Genomic DNA, 19336 nt, shown 5'->3' on the forward strand with positions numbered 1-19336 from the left:
ACCTGTTGTTATACTTCACTCTTTTAAGACTGCCAGCCTGTTAAATTTATGCTGTTATTTTAGACTGTGCTGCAACACTAATCCACTCTAAAATAAGAGCGTGCAAAAACATATTGATTGTATAGCTATTCTGCCGCTCAGACAGAGCACGTTTTTACAGCTTTGGTCTCATAAAATTCCTGTATGACTTACAATATGACCACTGAGAATTGCTAGGAGGTCTAAATCTCAATTATCTTTGGAGAAGATATTTGGTGTGTGACTAGGATTAGAAGAACTTCAGATATTACTCTTTCATTATTTTTATTCTCCAACATCCTTAAGACTTAGAACTGAAAACTCTTGTCTCCTCTACAGTGGAGTAACTCTGTCAGTGTAAATGGAGCTAGAATCCGGCCCTGCATACCTGCCTGTCTGCATTTCCTTCCCTTTCTGTGACTTTTTTCTCTCCTTGGGGAGTAATAGCTCCTGTGGCCATAAAATACTGCCTGCCCACCAAGGCAATTTCCTTTCAGTAGGATTTTATTCCTGCTTTGCAGAGACATGTGACTCAACTGGGTACGAAGTGTAATGAATTTATTATTACAAGATTAATTTTGTACTAATGAGATTTTTTGTTTTAATGCCTGCTTATCCTATGGGTGCAGACCCTATCCTCACTAGCTGCTTGTTTACAGTATAATACAGTGATATCCCCTGAGGGCCAGGGCAGGATGATGTAGTAGTAGCTGCTGGGCACAACATAGGAAGGATGTGCTGCACTGAAACATCCTCTGAGTGGGATCTAGTGAGGGATGAAATTCTGCAAGCATGGCCTGAGTCAAGAGCCTAAAGGGCAATTAGCGGAGAGTGAGTTACATGGAAAGCAGGGTCTGTCGGTTCATAACCAGGACATAGAGTCCTGGGGCTGTGGGTGAGCTGTGGATAAGAAGCTGTGTGAAGCGGGGAGAAGTCTATGCCTGGGACAAAGGGGCTGTGTTTTAAATAATGAGTTTGGGGTAGAGCTGCTGAAAACAGGGGTTAATTTTTTCATACCTACCTTTCTGGTCATTTGGTAATTAAAAGTCATTTGCTACTGCTGCTATAGTTGACTATTTTTACTTTCCAAATGGCAAAGTATTGAACGTTATCATTTAAAGAGATCCTTAGATTTGGGCATACTCCCTCTATTATGTTAACTAGTTAAAGCTAGGATCTCTCGGACAGGCTTGAAGAAAATAAGGGCTGATGTCTTTGATTTAGCTACATTGTGAATTTTGTCCTACGATATTTATCATATGCCTGCAAAAACCTATATATTAATATAAACACTTAAAATAGGTGAAGCTTTCTCCTAATAACACTATTGGCAAACTTCAGGGTTGCCAGCATTTTAAGATGTATCCAAGAATAGACATTCTTCCCCATGACCTTTGTTACCTGAAGATACTGATAGGTCCAGCAGCACACAGCCAAGTAGACAAGTAGTACAGTACAGGGAAACTCAGCTTTCCAGCTAAATGGCTACACATAACTTCAACCAGAGAAAGGGGAACTGAGGAGGTTCATGGGAAAGTGGATGATGTTGTGTTTGAGGGACTTCCTTGTAATTACAGGACAGAACCATTGTTCTTCCTAATTCTAACCAGTTCCAGGGCTAGATTCAACTCCCTTTTCCCCATTACTTTTCTGCATCCTCTGTTGGGACTGTGTAAACAGTATTTTGAAATGAAGCAACCTTTCCTACTACGCTGAGTTTGCAGCTCAGTCCAGAACAACACGATTAATTCTGAAAAGATGGCAAATTGCAGCCAGGATGCGAGAGTGAACAGGGTGCAGAGGGGGAACAGCAGCAGGTTGTTAAAATAGCTTTGGTGTCAAAGCAAGGAGAACATGCGGCTACATCCTGCCTTATCATGGCTGGTTCAAAAGTAGTGGGAAAGGCTGTCTCTGGCCTGAGGACTACCATGACTCGGCACCCTCCTCTGCATTACCTCTGTGGCAGTTTACTTCAGTTGTGCATCTTGATGTCTTGTACAGCAGTTGTACATCATGTTTTCATTTTCCTGTGTGGGTGATGGGTGTAGTGAAAGGTCCACAGTGTTCCACTCTTAAACTGGCTCATTATAACTACCCTAAGGTTTCTCAGTTCGGGGAGGAGGGGAGGGAGAGGGTCTGTATTTCTTCATATTTCGACAAAAGCTAGAGAGTGCGCTCTGTTTTAAATAGAACAGTGCCTTCAAGGGTAAGAAAAAACCAACAGGGGGAAGAAGAACTGAGAATTTTGAAATCATTTTAAGATACTCAAACTGATGGAAAGAGACGGTTCTGAGAGTCTACTTTTACTTACATACGAGCAGATTAGATGTTGAGTGACATCAGTAAATATTTAGTGCTGGAAATTCCTGAGGGAGTTTATAAGGCTGCCAGACCTTAGGCACAAGCCCCCCGCTCCCCTGCTTCTCTGTAAAGCACCATTCTGTCTTTTGCATCAGCTCCCCTTGTCAAAAGTTGAATCATCAGGCTTTATAGAGAGTTCTGGTACACAGAATAAATCCCCAGTCTGGGGATGGCAACTCATCTCTTTAGAGACTCATGTGGCAGTAGCAAAGCTTTCGGTGCTCAGAAGAGAAGTCATCTTGCAGTCTGAATTGCTAGCATAAATTTAATTTAAATCAAGTTTCATTGTGTTGGGAAACACTACAACTAAAAATCCTGTTATCGTATTTCTGCCTCTTTCTTGTGTTATGCAACTGTGGTTTGCATTTTAAAAAATGTATTAAATCATGGAAATCAGAGATGGGTGGAAAAAAGCCTAATAAGTCATTTTATCCATTTCCTCTGCCCCTGTAGAGATGAATGCTTTGTCTAGTCTGGTTTTAAATGTCTCGAGTGATGAGGCCTCCACCTCTTACACAAGGGACTTTTCAGCCATTTAATAGGCATCTTTGTGAGGAAATGTTTTCTTCGTACTGATCTCAATTTTTTCTTCTGCATAAAGCAATCCCTCTACTGTGCTCCCACTGTTTTAACTTCTATGAAATCTGGGAAATGTATCATATTTATCCATTTCATCCTGTAGCTGAATAATTCATAATCCTTCTTGTTTAAGTAATGCAAGAGATAAGTAACCAGTTGCTGGACAGTTGTTAATCCTCCACTGAGATGGTGTGCCGTGTACCAGCAGACATATTTCCTGGCAAGTCATGGCTGAGGCTTCATTCAACATTAGTGAGAGAAAAATGTCAAGTGAAACTGAAGAAATGCATCTTCCTAAGCGCGTGCGTGGCAATATTGCTGAAATTTCAAGAGGTGCTGAGGCAAACAGCCTATTTCTTTAGAAAGAGCTTTTCTTTCTGAAAGTGGATGATTTTAATAAAAGTACACTTTCAAAAAGCATTTAAATATCCTTTTCAGAAGCAAACCTCTGTGTGAGAACCACTCTAAGCCAAAACTCTTAACTTGTTGAGAGACAAGGCTGGATTGATTGCCGCTCACTGCAGAGCAGTTTTTGCTGACAGCTTAGCTCAGAAGAGAAATCTAATCCAGTGTTAAGGAGAAGGGTTTGAAAAGATGCCTTTGCAACTGTGTCGTTGGATCGGATCTGTGCGTGAAAAAGTGACTCATGTCTTGACAACAGAAAAGTGCATTGTTGATTTAATTACCACGTATTAGATAATCCTCTGCCTATCTCAGATGACAAGAAGGAGCAGTGTGACTAAGGAAACCCTAGGTGGACAGGTGGACTTCATAGTTTTGCATTCAACAGATACTTAAAGTGATACTATGCTTTATAAGAGAACGCTAAGCCAGGATCAGGTGGGCAGTCAGCTGGTTCAGGAAGGGTCTCTCTAACCTTAGAGTGCTCATGGATATATGTAGAAAAGTCCATGAACAACCCATGTGGATGGTGAACTTCCTCATTTACAGCAATCTGCTGTTTGGAGACCTCTTGAGATGGAGGTTATGTTTCTATCTGTGGGATTGAGTCTTGCCTGTGGACTTCTGTGACTCCCTTAAAGTGTTTTTTTTTTTTAACCCATTCATAGAGTTATCATCTATAAAATCCTGCATCAGTGAGCTCCATAATTCAATTATATTCTTTGTAGAAAAGGTCCGCTTTGTCTTAAAAACTACCAGTTACATGTCCCCTACTTTTTCTGATAGGAAAAGCAGTTCCGAGGTGTGATTGCCCACTGTTTCCTTCACACCCCTCAGAACTTCATCTGCCTCTAGAAATATTGCCATCATAATTTTATCCCTCAAACCTCTCCCCGGCTGCCTCTTTTGGTCCTAGTCAATCTGATCTCTCCTTAGACAGCAGGCTTTACATGACTAGCACCAGCCATTTTACTTGTATTTTACCTTTGCTGCTGCTACTTTTTTTTGTTTGAGGCAAGGCAAAACACTCAGAAACAGGTTCTAATTAGTATCACTTGTAAGTAAGTTGTATGACCATGTAAGATGTCTGTACTCCCATGGCCACTGAAATCACTTTGTCATTGATACAATTCCTTATGGTGTATCTGAGGTGTTACACTTGACTATGTCAGTTTATATATCACGCATTATATGGAGGACAAAACCATGTGCATCTATAAACTTACAGGTATTCATTCCAATTGTCCAGTTCATATGGGTGCAGGGGATGGTAGACTCCAGGAGAATATTCAGTTTAATCTTGGCATAGTCTTTGTACAGATTTTAGCTCTATTAAGCATGTGGCCTGACGTTGCTGGACTGAGCAGCTACTCATCAGCAAGCGCTGTAAGATGCCTTCCCCCTCTTGCCATAGTGGTGCACCTGCCTCACACACTTGCTGCAGCCGTACACAACACACTACGGCCTAGAGCTTTTTTCATGTACCCCATGCAGTGCTACAGGCTTAGGGAAAGTGTCTGGAAAGCTGCTCGGCAGAAAAGGACCTGGGCATGTTGGACATGAGCCAGCTTGTGCCCAGGCAGCTGAGGCCAACAGCATTCTGGCCTGTGTCAGCAACAGTGTGGTCAGCAGGGCCAGGGCAGCGATCATCCCCCTGTACTGGGCACTGGGGAGGCTGCACCGCAAATCAGTTCAGTTCTGGGTCCCTCACTGCAAGAGAGACATTGAGGTGCTGGAGCAGGTGCAGAGAAGGGCAGCAAAGCTGGTGAAGGGTCTAGAGCATAAGTGTGATGGGGAACATCTGCAGGAGCTGGGTTGTTTAGTCTGGAGAAGGGAAGGCTCAGGGGGGACCTTACTGCTCTCTACAACTGCCTGAAAGGAGGTTGTAGTGAGGTGGGGGCTGGTCTCTCCTCCCAAGTAACAAGTGGTAGAACAAGAGGTAATGGCCTCAAGCCGTGCCAGGGGAGGTTTAGACTGGATATTAGGAACAATTTCTTCACAGAGAGGGTGCTCAGGCACAGAACAGGCTGCCCAGGGAAGTGGTGGAATCACCGTCCCTCGGAAGTGTTCACAAACCATGTAGACGAGGCCCTCAGTGACATGGGTTAGTGGTGGAATTGGCAGCCCTGGGGTAATGGTTGGACTTGATGATCTTAAAGGTCTTTTCTGACCTAGCGGATTCTATGACTCTACTGTAAGAATACTTTTTTTTTTTAAATGTCTTTTACCTCATCTTTTATTTCCTCAAGGGTTGTGGCCTTTTCCATGTCCTCCTTCATTGCAAGAAGAGGAGATGCTGGCAGATAAAAGTACAATAATAATGCTGTTTAGAGGATGAGTCCTTTACATTTGGTGCAGTTAGGGCAAAAGCTGGAGGTCTCTGCTTTCAGCTGCCAGGGATGTAAGCAGGGGGCTCAGACCTTGTTGTCCTGGGCCCTAGGGAAGGCTCCTTGCAACCTCTGGAGGACTCTGTGTTGATGCTCTTTACATCAATGTTCTTGCCTTTACTTAGAAAAACTGAATGACTGTAAATAATTTAAACCACCCTAACCCAACATTATTATTGCATTCAAACTAGATGGGGCTCATTTGCTCTCAGCAAAGAATAAAATTCTGAGGCGAAACTCAGGGATTTTGTGGCACTTTCAGGGTCAGCAGCAAATCTCTGATGACATTTTGTTTGTTTTGGTAATGAAACAGGCTAAATAAAGCTGTGTAAATCATGCAGGTAGTTGGTGAAACTTTGCAAGAGGATTCTGAAAGTGTGGGGGAAATGTTTCTTTGTTTTAAAGGAGAAAGAAGAAAGAGGCTTAATCACACAACAGGGCTTGGGTGGAGAGGGCAAACAGCTGGAGGTTAAGTTGATAAGGGATTATAGAAATAATGCACAAAGACAGGTACAATGTGAAAAATATGTGTGCAAACTCTGGTGAATTATCCACACATTGTAGAGTATAATTCTTGAACCAGCAGACTAAGAAGGTTTAAGCACACATTGCTTTACTTTATACTTTGTCTCCTAAAATCCACTGGTTTTAAATTTCAGATCAGTTTGAGGCTTACCCAATGTAACGTGAGTTTTATGAGAGGAGTTTGACTGCTGTAACTTTGCCTTTTATCTTTTACCTTTGCCTTTTGTCTTTTTTTAGTTTTATGGAAAGAAGTCATAGTGTGGGGACTCCTTTTTGTTTGTTTTCACTTCAGGAGTGGAACAATGAAATACGACATAATCCTGCAGACAGCGAAACTATAACGTGGTAGCAAATGGGAAAAGTAAAACTCTTCCTATCTGAAATAATGAAGCATTAATGTAAAATCAGTTGTTTCACTCAATAAAAATTCAAACTTTTTCAGTAAAGATTTGTCATGGTAAGCGTATTTCTTAATGCCTGTATTTGGAGGTCTTTCAGATGTCATTCCTGTTATTCATCAGAACGGTTTAAAAGTAAAGGTGGGTATGTGATAGTATTGCACATTATTTTAACCAAATATGACAACAGATTTCTGTTTGCTGCATGGGAAGGTAAGGTATTTTGTTTAAAGGAAGACTGCAAAAACTTAAACAAAAGCTGGGCAGATTCCTAGATGATCACTCAACCACATATTTGTAAGATAAAATGACAGTGTAATTCCTGGTTTAGAAAAGGATGTTCTTGCCTGGAAACCTTTAGTAAAGGCATCTCTAGAACCTAAGCCACCAGTGTTTGCCTCTTCTGAAGGCTGCAAGCTGCAGGCTGTCCCTCTTGTTCTTAGGGAGGCAGCAATGGAGCTTGGCTGTGGGGAACGTGGGTGTGATCTGCACACTGGGAAATGCCGCTGCCCAGCAAACACACGTTCCACCAGAGTGAAGTAATGCTCCGTTAGCAGGACTGCAAGGACTGAAAGTGTTGTGTAACTGCTGGCTTCAAGCAGAGCTGGACCCTGTAAGAGCACAGCTCACAAGGTTGTGCTATGTAGTCTTGTAGTAGTAGGTAGAATAGGAAGATTTATTCGCATTATTATCCAGTATGTGACCTCTGATGTAATCTGCATTTTAAATGGATGAGACTTTGATGGAGTGATGTTTACATACAAAAGTCTTGCAGTGACTTCTTTTTTAAATTGAAAATCCTCACCTGTTGCACTTTGCTTCCTTTTTCTCTATTAAACTGAGGGAAGGCTCAGAACATATATGAGCTTCTGACTTCTAGATCTCATGAGCCTCTAAGCTTGTAGATATTTGAACCTGTTGAATAAACCCACTTTAGCTGAGAGTAAACCATCCTTGGCAAAAGGTGGAGTTGCACCGTCTTCCCTCTTCCTAATGTAGAAATAAAAGCTCAAATTAAAATTTAGGCATTTGTTTTTCCACAGGAAATTCAAACATGGGAAGTTTCTGTTCAGTTTCATTTTTAGCACACCAGAATTTCAGATATTTCCCTTTTTTTTTTCCAACACAGCCCGATGCGTAGGTTAAGGAAATGAAGTGCAGTGCATCAGCAAATGAGAGTGACCTTCACTTGGGAGCTCATAGTTTCTTTGTTGAACTGCACTTATAAAATAACCATTTAAAAAACAAATAACTGTGAGAAGAGGCAGCTTTTAGTGCTCAGCCAGAATCACTGGAACCTCCAAAGAGGAAAATAAATGGAGCTTAGACCCTGATTCTTGATACATCATAGCTAAAAGCCAGCTCTCCACCTCCTCATACGTAGAAAATACCAGGAGCTTCTTACACCTCACAAAGGAATGCAAACGTGTGCCTCTTGCCATTGACACATTATTCAAAAGGCAAATTATTTGATGAGTAGTTTCACTAAAGGCTTTGGTGTTCTGACCCGGGACGCACCTCAGCATCACCTGGTTGTACGTCCCTATAGCAACCGGGTGGGGAGCACCGGGAATGCTGCATCTCCCAGACCTTGAGCAATCGCAGCTCTTGAGAGATGTTACCTGCCAGCTGTGCCTGCTTGTCTGAAACATAAATCATGACTGAATCCTTGAACAAGGAGACACAGCTGAACCATTTGGTGCCAGACACCTCCGGGAAATGCTGTAGAGCAGTCTGAGCTGGCTTCAAAGAGAGAACTGGGAGGAAGATGCTTGCAGGTACCACAGGCATGCTTTTACACAGTGTCAAGGGATGAAGCCCTGTGCTCCTGTTAACGTGAAGAGGAACAGAGCATTCCATTCCCAGCACAGCATTGCATGCATTTACCCAGTGTAAGCAGCTCATGTTGCATGTAGCGTTCTCTCCCCCTGCAGTGCTGTGTGCTGGTGGTGTAGCACTAACCCACAGTCACGAGGCTGGGCTCGATGCGAGCTTTCTCCCTAATAGGCCACATTGCCTGCTGCATCTTTATCTTCTGCACTGCACAACTATTACAAGCCATAGGGCAGTGGCACTTGAGCATCGGCTGCCCCAGCCACCTTCCCCTCCCCATGGCCTGCCACAGGCCTGGCACCAAGCAACCATCTCCTCCCACCCTGCCGCACTACCAGCCCCTTAGCTCTCCTTCCCTGTTCCCCAAGGGCTCCCTCCAGTGCCCTGCCTGCCTCGCTGCTGAGATTCTTAAGGAAACGTTTCAGCCATGTTCTCCTTCCATTCCGCTTTGTGTATTGCTTTGATGTATTTCCTTCTGTTCTGCACAAGGAACAAGCCTCAAATCACTAGACAAATCACATCACTTAGACCTGACTGACTAATCAAACAGAACACTTGACACAGTTAACTTAGACTTTTCTTTTCCCTGCTTGCAGCACAGCCTCACAGAGGTCACTGTTCTCTGAAAATACCTCGTTGCTTGCTTATTGCTTTAAATTGGAATCTCTTTGAAGATTCTCCTCAGTGGAGTGATGACAGATGCTTGCAATTTGAACTGCGTTGTGGATTGCAATTGGTTAAGAGTCGGGGTGGTGTATCTTCAGCAGTGTGTGGCACAAATGCTTGTAATGCCTGAACATTTGTGCATAGATTTTAAACTTGTTTAAGGATGTGTAGGATTGGGACAAATTTATCTGAAATGTAAATGATCATTCTTAGGGAAAAAAAAATATATAATTGCAATTTGGACTCATTTGGAGTCACCAGGTTTCTAGATATCGTAAAGAAGATTAAAGCATGCATCCCATGCCATCTCTGCTGCTGGCTGTCCCAACAGCTTGTACCACAAGCACAAATCTTCCTTGTGAGCTCACCTCCAGACTACATCATGAACTCTCTCAAACCTCCTCCCATCTGCTCAGTGATGGATTCTAAACCAGGATAGAGCAAACAGGATAATGTGGATGTTGTTGCTCCAGTGCTTTACTACTCCGGAAGAGTAGGGCAGGATCTGCAGGGAAGCAAAGGGAAGTGGAGAAGTGGGGGCCCCCAGAGGGGGCAGTGATAGTCTTGTAAGAGAAGAAATGTGTTAACTACTGAAAGGAAGCAAAGCTGGATAGTTACATGGTAGATCCTCAAAGGATGACTAACCAAATGGGGGTCAGAATGGGTACTGGGCAGGGTGACCAAGAGTAATATTCCCGTCCAGGTCTGGGTCCAATATTTGCATTAACCAACCTGGCATTCAGGATGTACATATTCAAGGTTCGTGCAGGACTACCCAGTGCTCCCTTGGATAGCCCTGCATGGAAAAATCCATATTTGCTATGGTAAAGGAAAAAGCCAAGGTGAAGGTAAAAGAATAAATGGAAAAATCTACTAGAAAAAAATACACTTGTAAGAGTTGCATGATCCTGACAAATCACTTAGGATGGATTTAATAACCAATTGTTTCAGCAGTAGAAGAAATTTCCTATTGACAAAGCTTTTCTTCAACTGCTGCCAAGCATAAATTGAGGGATGTTTATTTTGGTGCATTTATCTGACAAAGAAGGATTGTTTCTGGCAAGTATTTTATACTGTATTAAGAAATCAGTCAAAACAAACAAGCATGTGAAAATTACATTTTAGAAGTCATTTAAACCCACCATGCAGAGTCTCATACATTAAAGGACACGGTGAGGGCAGATGGGGCTGGTTCGCAAAAAGTATATTCATAAGGATGGCAATATATCTGCCTCTTTTAAGTTCCTGATGTGAGCGAAATTCTTCTGTATTCATGGATTTGTTTGAATTTGGGTTTTGCAGAGCCTACTACATTAGATAAGCCTGGTTTTGGCCTCGAGCTGTCTGCTTTGATGAGCTCCTCTCTCACTTCCATCTTATACAAGTACAGTGCCCCTCTTTTAACAGGTATCCAGGTATCCTTTGCCATCTTTTTTAAACAGTTACTTAAAAGTCCATAAAAGGCAGGAAATTCACAGTCAGATCAGCTCTCAATCTTCATAGTAATCTCCCCTTAGAGCCTGACCACATATGAATAAGAATTGTCTTCCTTTTGTTGGATTTGGTTTGGAGAGAATTATGGTTTACATTACAACATTCCTGATAGCGTGGTGACTCTAAAATCTGATTTGCCTTGACTGCAAAGCTTTAAAATGAGGATTATATCCTTCTAAGTCCGGAAAATATTCATGTGTCTGCTGCTGTAAGAAATGTGGTCTTAGCGCATGCTAGTGTCAAGCTTGTGTTTAGGATATCTATTTTTAGAGAGAGGTGAATTTAAGCAGCAGCTTAAGACCATCTTGAATTGGAACATAGTAGATAACATTAACCTGGCCTGATTTCCTTACTGACATCTAGTTTATCTAAACCATTTGAACTGCTAGTAGAAGGAAAAAAAAAAACCAAATTAAAACCTTGCTAGTAATGTTGTTTATACACACTGTAAATGTGTCCTCTGTTGCCTGTTGATGGTGTTTGTAACTCTGAACTGTTAATTACAGATAATTACAGTTTGGTGCAATCTAACTCTTTAAACTGATTTTTTATTTGTATTTTTAGTTTACTCAACTCTGTGATGTTGCATAAGCTTTTCATTAGTACTAGCTGCTGTTGACATCAAAATTAGCAAGTAAATTTAGCACAATACACTAATGTGCAGATAGAATGCTTCCTAATGAGTCTTTGGGGGATTTTTTAGATCATCTCTTTTTCCCCGTTAAGACATCAGCAATACGAAGCATCTTTATCTTCTGCCATCATGCACTCTTACAGCTTTCTGCTGTGTTTCTGCAGCAACACAATACAATCTTCACAGTTCAAGCAATAAAATGATTAAGTAAACGGTCATAATATTATGATAAGATCCACCTAGCCACAGTTCATCATCAAATTTTATATAGAATGTGTAAAACCAAAATGCTTTGGATAAGAGATGGAGAGGATCTTGGAGTCCTTTATTAACGTGGATGATGGTAACAGAAGAGGTGTAAGTCACTGATAAACTGCTGCTCATTACAGAGATCTTTAAAGATAGTAATAGACAAGTTTACAGCACTTAGCATTGTCTAATTCAACTCAAATAGAAATCAACCCATAGATTTCCCTGACATTCTGTCTTGGGTGCTTAGAATGAAAATGATAGAGAATGAGGAGCTGAACAAAAGGCAGTTACCTAACCTCTCTGAGTCCTGAGAGCCTGTAGATTGCAGGTTATTATGGTACCTAAATGATAGGGATATTTTGATAAAAACTTTCTTTTACCTCACTGAAGGGTCACAGATCAAAAAGCAGGGGCTGGAGCACAGGGGATGAAAGGCAATGTAGTCTCTCTGCTCTACATTTATGTCTTTACTTTTTCAAAATGGGTTCTAATTGTTTCTTGAAATGCACCTGCCTTTAGCTCAATACTTCCAGACTCAGTTTATTTGTAAGAATTTGGTCTGGTTCTTTCACCAGCAAAACAGCAAACTCCAGGGATAAAAACAACGCAAGATTCACCAGTTGCTCTTTCTATCTAGACCACATAATCAATACAATTTTAGAGCAACAAGAATGTATTTTCCTTTCTCTACTACAAATCAGAGAATAATAAACAGCAAAAAAACGCATCAAGCTAAAAGTGAATAAGAAATGCGGTTTGACCTGAGTGTTTTGTGTTTGCAGCTCACCCAGGAACGAAGAGGAGGAGATTCTTGTTACCAACAGCAGATTCTGGTCCCACTTTCATGCAATATTTATAGTGGTTATCACACATATTTATGAACACTGACCGTGTGGATCGGTTCAATAATAAAACACAGGATTCAAAGGTACATGTACTACTGAAATAAATCACAGTTTGTCTGAAGTATGTGCATACGGCATTTGAAAGTACTGACTGCAAGATTTCAGCCACGAGGCAAGTTTCTGTACTCTGTGGTGTCTTTGGAGTTGCGAAATAGTGTAACAGATGAAATTGCAGCTCCTCTTCAGCACTAGGGAGAAAGCCACTGCTGCCACTAAGTTCGTTTTATTTCATCAGCTTCAGTTTCTTTGTGATGCCAATATTCCTCACCTTCTGACCGTCTTCCCAGGAGCTGGACCTGTTCTGCCCACTGGCAGAACCCACATGTGGGTTTTCAAGGCTGTTAATTACTCAGTGTAAACTGACTGTTACTTGTATTGACACGCCCTCCAAGAAGACGGCTCATTGGAGTGGTTTGAACCATTCCTGGATACTCTTCCAAGATGGATAAATTTGGAGACAACTTCACCTTGCATTTCAGATGCCCAATTCTACCTTTATTTCTGTTTAAATTACTGTCTTTTAAGAATCTTACTGAAATAAATCGTATTGCAGGAAACCCAAAGAAACAGAAACTTTTTCAGTAAAGAAGACTCACAGGAGCACCTGAACTCTCTGCAGGGAGAGGCAGTGTGTGATGAAAGAGCTGGAAAAGAAACACTCTTACCCAAGGAAATGTCTGTTAGGAGAAACTGGGGGCATTATTTCACAGCCCTGTGTAAGAAGGTGAAATCAAATTCATATAAACCCCTGCTCGCCATCCACCCCCCAGAAAAAATGTAACCAAAAAACCCTACAAAGAAGGTGCTGCTAGGCATTAATTTGAACCGTGGTTATCTGCAGAGGTAACAAAAGCCTTGTTGCTCAAATAGAAAAGAGGAAATGTTTCATATAAAGACCACAGAAAAATCTGTGCAATTAGCTTCTCTGCAGAGATGCTACTCAACTGAATTTAAATTGGGAGGTAACAACTCCTGTGCTTGCTAAGATTCATCTAAATTTGAAGTATAAGCTTCAAATGTAGATGATCAAACAACAGCATGATTTATCTGTTAGATGTATTGAAAGAACTGAGCCTAGGGCTTGAATGCACACGTTTTTTGACCACATAATGCAACATGGTACTTCTGATCTCTGATCATTCTTTAAGATTTCTTTTTGTGTCTTGAGCAATGTACACCACTCATTTGTAAGGGGGATTGGTGAAATCCCAAGTTCTCCTTTATTTCTGATTTCATTGTGTGAATGGTTTAACTCCTTCCCATTCTGCATTAAAAGAGGCAGCATTCACACTCCTGCTGTCTACTCCAGCTGGCACTTGAGCACCCCACGAGCCAAGCCTTAAACTCTCCCCTCCTGCTCTGCTCTCAACTTGCCATTCACAGTAGGGGCTGAGCATCCTCCACAAGGTGAGACACTTCAATTCCTACTGACTTGACAACTCAGCTTCTTCTCACAAGACTTTTCCTTGAAACAATTTTGGGTACAGAAAGACATTCTGAATGTATTCATGTCGCAAAGTGTTCTTTCTGAGACATCTGCAGAAAATACTTTTTAGACCTTGTAAGTCTAAAGCTGCATTTCTGAAGTGTAGAAAAGAATCGTGTTTTCACCCTCTTTGATTCTCTGTGTAAGAAATGCTGCTCCTTTTTTTTAATAGTCTTAATGGACAAATAGGTTTTCCTCATGATCATTATTCATTGTAAACAGAACTTCTTAGTGCATTGGAGAAGATGAGAAAAGAAACATACACCAGATGTTAGCAACACTATTTAATGTCTTATTGGAAGGTACTTGGGTATTGTGGTGATGACTGCAGTATAAAAACCTATGCAGAATAGAAACTAGCAACCAAGACGCTTTTGAGCTGAAATGAAAATAGGATTAAATTGTCCAACTGTGCAGCTCTGGTATTCTTTTTTCTTGTACGTAATGTGATAGGCTTTGCATTATTCTCCAGAATACTTCATTGGGCCAAATTCATTCTTAGATTAAATCCATTGACTTTAATAGACTTGTACAAGAGCTTAGTTTGGTCTATTGTATGTCGGATGTTTTATGCATGCAGCATCATTCCTAGGAGAAGATTACTTAAGGATAAAAATGTTATCTGCGTTTCAAGACATGGTCCATCTTCCAGCTGAGACCCAAGAGAGCAAAGTAAAAATGTCAACAAATTAAGAATTGGCAGTCAGTCAGGAAAAGAAATTAAAATGCTTTTTGAATTTTTTTTTCCATAGTTCCTTGAGAAGCATTTTTATGATGTTAGAAGGAAAAATGTTTCGGGGGGGGGGGGAAGTGGGGGGGTTCGTTTATCCTGTATTTAATTCATTTCTATCTTCATGATTAAAGAGCTTCAGTCAGCTACAGAGACTAATTAGGCTATGCTATAACAAGGATTACTGAACTGTAATTATTATTTATTCAAATCAGCACAAGAATTACTGACAATAGAAGACAATAGAAGCTAATGGAGGAAGAAGCAAAGGAGGCCAGTAGTGATTTCAACTGCGTATCGCTAACCACCCCAGCAGTACAAAAGTAGTCATCTAATTGACAGCCTGAAATAGGGGCTTGCTGATATTTGCTCACAAGACATTAATTTCAATCATATTTTTAAACACTACCACTTTTTAAAGAAATATCCTTGGAAAAAGATTATATGTAGGCTGTGAACACTAGTATTGCTAGCTAGTTGATGAAAGAAAGTGCCAAGAAAAAGCTACAGGCACATATTTGCCTGGTATTTTTATTGCATTTAAATTGTGTGGGGTTTTTGCTCATTCTCTGAAAGAGAGACTGCTTGATTGCTGCAAATGCCTACGGCTTTTCATCTGCAGTTTTAACCCACCAGTTACTTCCAAGCTGTACTTCTAGCATTCGGAAAACAATTCTGCCAGCACTATAATTTCACTGAAGAGTTTCAACACTCCCAAAATGAAACAGTGCCCCCTTGAACTCCCCAGGGCCTCCTTCCCCTCCTTCCCTTCCCTCCTTACATGCTCCAGCTACCAAACTTGCCAGGCACGTTATGGTACAGTACTGAGGTTTAAACTAGGCAAAGGTCTTGATGCAGAGAAAAACTGGCTGATGCAGAACATCAGTATTAACAGCCCCGATTTGTCTTGCTCTAATCTAGAAAAAAATGCTTCAGTTGGGTTGAACAAAAACATTTTGATTCTGGTCAATCCTAAAATATTTCATTTTTACCCAATTGGGTAAAAATTGAGATTTTGTGAAAACTGTCTTTGCATTTAGTTGTATTTTCTGGAAATGGAGCCTGACACCACTTAGGACTTCAGGTGCTAGTAACGTAAGGGAAGAGGCAGCCATTTAAAGCTGCAAGTCCCTTTCTAGTCCTTCTCTGTTCTCCTCTCCAAGCCTCGTTTCTCTGCCCCTCTGTTCATGTGATTCCAGAAACTCGCAGGAGGGAAAGCAGGACATGGGGAGGGAAGGTAAGGAGGAAGGTTATTTTCCAGCAGGTATGTCCCCGGTGAGCGGCGGTGGGATAGGTGTGATTTTGTCATTCTAACAGCGTATGTGTCTTGCCAAGGGATAATCAATATGTAAAATCCCCTTATGGAATTTTGGTTTTCCTTTTGATGCAGAAGAGATGTGCATGTTTTCCGCCTTTGCAGCCTCAGGTCACGTGCGTTTCTCTAACTTGATGCTGCATGCATAAGGAGGGGCATGTGGCAGGGCACAATCACAGCCTGGAAGGATATCACAAAAGATCTGAAGTGCAGACACGGCTAGGGCATGGATGCATGAATAAAAGTGCAAATAAAGATGCTGAAGTCTCCTTCACTCCTGTAAATTTGAGAGATGTCACTTTCCACAGGGATCCATGAGCTAGAGCCTTTTCTCATACAGAAAGCATAGCTGCCACTTTTGGGCTACTGAAACCTTGGGACTCCAGCAGCTCATCCGTATCACTGACACTATGAGATTTGAGAGATGAGTCCATTTGCCTTTACCTACACAAATATATATCCATATGGTCCATTTATTGTAACTATGCAGTGTCTTCAATACTGACCTAGCAATCCATAATGATTTCCTTGCTACCAACAGCATGCCACCCTCAGCTCAAACCTGAAGACACAGGTGATAAAAATTAATGTCCAGATGTATGATATGTATTGAAAACACAATTTTGCATTGTTAGTTTCATATAATCTGTGTGATTTTTTGTGTCTGAGCTCCAAAATGCTGCAACAAAGATGCAGTCTTTCTACATAATCTCCTTATTTGTTTTCAAAATCTTTCATTCAGCTTTATGCAGATGTTCAGTCTGCAGCTATGCAAAATTTCAGATGGTTGTAGACATAGAAAACATGATCCCAAGTGTTTACATAAGCAAAATCCATCAGCGATGCTGACTTGCAAACCTGAGCTGACTGTCCCTGCTTCATCTCTGCAGAGTCGGCTGATTAGCGTTTGGGTTTTAACTTACCTCTTCAAAGTACAGCAAGTATACAGCTTGGTTCTTCTGAAGCACTTATGAGTTTACACACAGTAGCTGAAATGGAACTTCAGATGTCACCACACCGATCCCATCTGTCCTTGAGCCTGCGTCAAAAGAAAGTGCTGATACACACTTCCACGCTCAGAAAAAGTTCCTGGGTTCTACTGGCAGATACTGCTCCGTCTTGACCACTGTTTGTTATAAAAGCCCCTTGGAGCAAAGGCATCCTATTTATTTTTGCATCGTAATGTCCCGGGCTGTGACTAGGACCCTGCGATGCAATAGAAATAGAAATAATGTCGTAATAAAGGCACTCGGAAAATTCTGCTCAGCTGGCTTTCTGTTGCAGGAATTTGGCTTTCCTCTTGATGAGGTCATGTGAAAGGAGCATTTATTTATTCATTCATTATTTTTGCATATGCACAAAAAGGTTCTGGAAATGCACCCTCAGCACCTTTTACACAGCTACACGTTATAAAAAGAACACTAAACCAAAGTGCAGAGGAGCCTCTTAAAATAAGTAGTTAAAAATACACTTGCCTAATGAAAAGCTGGAATCACATTTCTATACAGTGAGATTCTGCCCCCATCACAGTCATGTTCAGGGAAAAATCAGGGTCTTTATATTGAACTCATAGATTCAACAAATATAAGCTCCTTCTGATGGTGCAAAGTCAAAGAGTTCCAGAGCCTGAAGGCCAAATGTAAGCTCTGTGGAAGAACTTGGGATTTCAAGTGACTTTCTAGGCACAGCAAATAGGGGTGGTGTTAGTGTGCATGAGATTCTCCATATTGCTCTTCCGTGTTCCTATCAATCAATAAATTATATCTATTCTTCCAGCTATTCATATCTCCAATATTACATCAGAATAAAAGGACAGGATTCACACAGAATATGGAATATTGAGATCATCTTCCCCTCAACAGCTGTGTATGAAAGTGAAGATACAGCAAAAATGATTGGGTCATTACTAGGTTAGGGTTTCTTCTCAGAGAGAAATTACAGTTTTCTGCTCCTGTTGCATTTCAAAGTGTTTCCTTGGATTACAGTCATATGAAAAATCTAAATACTTCATGGAACTACCTCTGCTGAAAGCTTTAAAATCATCTTCTGTTTGATGTTCTTTGTGAACACAGCATTGTATTCTGGCAAGATATAGTGGCTTAGTCATTCAGGCTGACTACTTTTGTCAGGCACTTCATATTGAGTGATCTTGCTTAGAAGCAATTAGGGGGGGGGTGTTTTAAACATAAAGTATCTTTTAACCTTTTTATTTTTAAATACATCCACATCTGTCTCATTCACTGGTTTGATTCATCAGATGTCATGAACTACAGAAGGATACGCTCAGCGTGGATTTTGGAGGAGATGCTCAGAAGGATAACTTAAGAAGGATAACATCAGCTGTTGCTGATGCTGGAGGCCCTTCTCAAGGTCAGCACTGGCCAGCTGTGTGTACTGCCAGCAGGTATGGTACGGGAGGTAGGGCAAAAGGAGCTTGGAGTGCTTCACAGAACTGAAAACCCCACACCTGGAACCTGCTCCAGTACTCAGTCAGTGCCCAGAAATGGCATGAATGACATCAGGTCCCATTTCAATGGTAAGAAGTATATGTCCAAAAGTTAAGGGACTGAACTGAGGTTTATGAAGTTTAATGGCTGGGTGTACCACTCCTTTAGGAGAAAAGCATATAAAGCAAAAAACTTCAAGCTTCTTCAGCCATTCACAGTAACCTTAACAAAAGTGAGATTACTTGCACATAAAATGAATTGTCCCACCGGCAACTTAAGGGTGGGACAAAAATATATCCCCAAACCAGTCACTGACTGTAATGTAGGGGCTTTACATCTGTAAATGATCTTTTACGGGATTTATTATCATTTTATGGATTGAATTCATTAATTTTTTGATTACCGATTCCTGTAAAGGATTATTATCATTTACAGGAATGATAATAAGACTACAGTTTTTCTCACAGTGGTGCCAAAAAGAGAGCTCATTAATATTTAGCAGGCAGAGTACATCTCTACATAATACTCTCAATGAAAATATGTAAAATGAAAGTCTTCAGTGTGTATAAACTAATACAAAACTATTCAAAAACCCAAGCACCTCTCCTCATGTGATGGCCAAGTCACAATTGAGGTAATTCCACTTTATTAAATTCTGTTATTTCATTTGGGCACACTGGCAGCATTTCACATCAATTAGGTACTCGTTTCAGCAGCTGTACCGTACCTATTTATATGAATGTGCAAACTACTTCTGTCAGTTTTTTACAAGATTGGCTAGCATGAGTCTTTCAGCAACACCATGGATATTCTGTATGGTTTCTGCCAAGTTTAGAAAATGAATTTTCTGCTGAAAAGCCATTAGCTTTCTGCTATCATTAAAATTATTCAATGGAAATCTGTA

This window comes from Pezoporus flaviventris, unplaced genomic scaffold, assembly GCF_033815535.1.
Source record: "Pezoporus flaviventris isolate CSIRO_AGI_PZ_B2104156 unplaced genomic scaffold, CSIRO_AGI_Pfla_v1 ptg000007l, whole genome shotgun sequence".
NCBI classification, from domain to species: domain Eukaryota; kingdom Metazoa; phylum Chordata; class Aves; order Psittaciformes; family Psittacidae; genus Pezoporus; species Pezoporus flaviventris.